The sequence below is a fragment of the Meleagris gallopavo genome, chromosome 3, assembly GCF_000146605.3.
Source record: "Meleagris gallopavo isolate NT-WF06-2002-E0010 breed Aviagen turkey brand Nicholas breeding stock chromosome 3, Turkey_5.1, whole genome shotgun sequence".
Classification (NCBI taxonomy): Eukaryota; Metazoa; Chordata; class Aves; order Galliformes; family Phasianidae; genus Meleagris; species Meleagris gallopavo.
The window spans coordinates 19,971,251-19,974,244 of NC_015013.2; the positions used below are offsets into that span (position 1 = coordinate 19,971,251).

Here is a 2,994-nt window from a genome sequence, read left to right on the forward strand (position 1 = left end):
TCCCAAGTGATCAGACCCTTTTTCCACATTTCATGGACCTTCTTCTTTCCTTTGAGCTTGCGCATGAGCTCCTTGCTCATCCACAAAGGTCTCCTGCCACCTTTTCCCGATTTCTTGCTCACAGGGACGCACCGATCCTGAGCTTGGAAGAAGAGCTGTTTAAATGCTGACCAGCTCTCAGAGGCCCCCTAACCTTCTAACACCCGAGCCCACGGGATAGCTCCAAGTAGGTCCCGGAAGAGATCGAAGTTGGCTCTCCTAAAGTCCAGGGTAGCAATCCTACTTATTGCTTTGCTTCTTCCGCTCAGGATCTTGAACTCCACCATCTCATGATCACTACAACCCAAACTGCCCCCTACCTTTACTTCCTTTTCCTCTTCCATCAAGAATAAATTTTTCTGGCTCCAAGCTTTCTCTCTGGTTTCAGGGATCTCTGTGTTATGAATAAAGACAGAGGCAAAGAAACCGTTCAGCCCCATTTGCTTCTCCTGGTATCCTTTGGCATCAGCTTCCCTGTTCCATTCATCATGAAGAACACATTTTTCCTTCTTGTTATTTAAATACTTGCACAAGACCTTTGTGTCCCTCTTAAGAGTAGATGGGCTTTGGCTTGCTTAACCCTACCCCTGCAAGTTCAGGCATACTTGTCCTGGCTTATCTGTTTCTGCTTCTGTTGTTATATAATTCTTTTTTAGTTGGCAGATACTCAGTCGTCCACACAGACTTCCTCCTGCCTTTGCTTGATTTCCTGCTCATCAAGATGGAACACTGTTGAGCTTGGAAGAGGTGATAGCTGAAAACCAACCAGCTCTACGGGACTCTTTTACCCTGTAGAAACATATTACGTATCACGTCATTCTTCAAAATTCAGTGAGGCAAAAAAATATACTCTATAAATAACTGAACTTAGACTTTTTTTGTCCATCTCAGAAATTTCTATTTGTTTGTTTGTTTGTGTATTTATTTTTCTCTTCAACACTGCTTTGTTGTGATTGTTGTTGTTTTGGTTTTCTATTCATTTTGTTTTCTCGCCAGGGTAAGTTTAGGCTTGCCAGGGTAAGTTTAGGTTGGATATCAGGAAAAACTTCTTTACAGAAAGGGTAGCTAAGCACTGGAATAGGCTCCCAAGGGAGGTGGTTGAGTCACCATTCCTGAATGTGTTTAAAAACCATTTGGATGTGGTGGATGTATTTAGCGGAGGTTGTTTAGTTAGGGTAGTATGGTTAGACTTGATGATCTTTTTAAGGTCTTTTCCAACCTGAGCAATTCTATGATTCTATGATTCTATAATGTCAAAAATTGGAAATTTTTCTCTATTAAGCTATGGAACACATTTAAAAAAGAATCTCATCTCTCTCTCTATCTGAACTGAAAGTTCTATCTATCCCTACTTTTTGCATAAAGCAAGACAGTAAGGAAATTGTTACTTCCTTCACAGCAAGCACTAAAGAAAGTTAGATTCATATATCAAACAGCAGATGACTTTTTATTGGATAGAGCACTGCTATTTTTATGATAATAGCAGGAGTCTATCTTCTAAGTAAAAAAATCCTTTTGATTTCTTGCAGCTCTCAAAGGAATTATAATGATATATCATCAGAGTACCAAATTATTTCTATGCATGTCTTAACTTCAGTTTTTCTGTCATTGCAGTCATTGTAGTACTATATGTAGCACTACGGAGGCAAAAGAAAAAGGACACCCTGATGACCTCTAAAGAAGACATCAGAGATAATGTTATCCATTATGATGATGAAGGAGGTGGAGAAGAGGATACCCAAGCTTTCGACATTGGTGCTCTGAGGAATCCCAAAGCGATTGAAGATAACAAAATGCGCAGGGACATAAAACCAGACACCTTGCGTTTTCCACGTCAGAGAGCACCAGTGGAAGACAACACAGACATAAGAGATTTCATTAATCAAAGGCTGCAGGAAAATGATGTTGATCCAACTGCACCCCCTTATGACTCCTTGGCAACCTATGCTTATGAAGGAAATGGGTCTGTTGCAGAGTCCCTCAGCTCTATAGAATCCCTTACTACAGAGGCAGACCAGGATTACGACTATCTGAGTGACTGGGGACCTCGTTTTAAGATCTTGGCAGACATGTTTGGAGAAGAAGAAAGTTATAACCCTGATAAAGTCACTTAAGAACAAATACAACAGTGAAATAAAAAGAAAAGTAAACCAACAACAAATAAAAAAGATAAACCTAAGCTTTATAATAGGACAGGATTCCTTTGATTACAAAAGACAGCAATTGTTTCCAGCAAGTTACTACATTTATCATACTGTCAGTTTTTGTTTGATCTGCAAAGAAGAGATAAATCCTGTAATATACACAGTTTTTTGTTGTTCTTATTTTGTTACTCTGGAATTACACTGAGACATGCTCAGGCCTACAAGGTACAGTTTACTGACTGACTTAGAAAGAAGATAGCTTTCTGGCATCATGGTGGAAGAGTGGTAGCTTTTTCGTAATTCCACTAAAGTGCCTATTGAAACTTTTATCATTTAAGTGGTAAAGAGTCTGCTGTGATGCTGTTACAAAACTGAGTGGCGAATTGGACATGAACTTTATGAGAAGAAGCAATAGCAACATGCTGACTTCTTATAGAACAAAAATGGAGTTATCTTCCCGGAGTTATCATTATACCTAATGATTAAAACTAAGAGGGATGTACATTGTGTTTGGGGGTTATATTTGTGGGTTTTTTTAAAGAAGAAAACACTATGTCAAGACATTACATTTCTTCTTCCAAAATTTCACTGAAAATTGAAATTTAAAATGCTATTGCTGACTCTGAAGATGTAAAGCCAAAATTAAAAAGGAAAAGATTTTAGCATACATTAATGAATATTTAAAAGTTCGTGAAAATATTTCATTTTTTTCCAGAATAATAAAAGATGAAAGCAGCTACTCCTTTACATGAAGGAAATTTCCCTTTTTTAAAATGTGACTACTATTAGAAAATTAAATAGATTTTTTTTT

The 2,994-nt window shown here is 37.8% G+C and overlaps 1 pseudogene; it reads left to right on the forward strand.

The window, feature by feature from the left end:
* Positions 1-2,994, forward strand: part of LOC104910156 — a 115,784-nt pseudogene extending 112,790 nt beyond the window's left edge.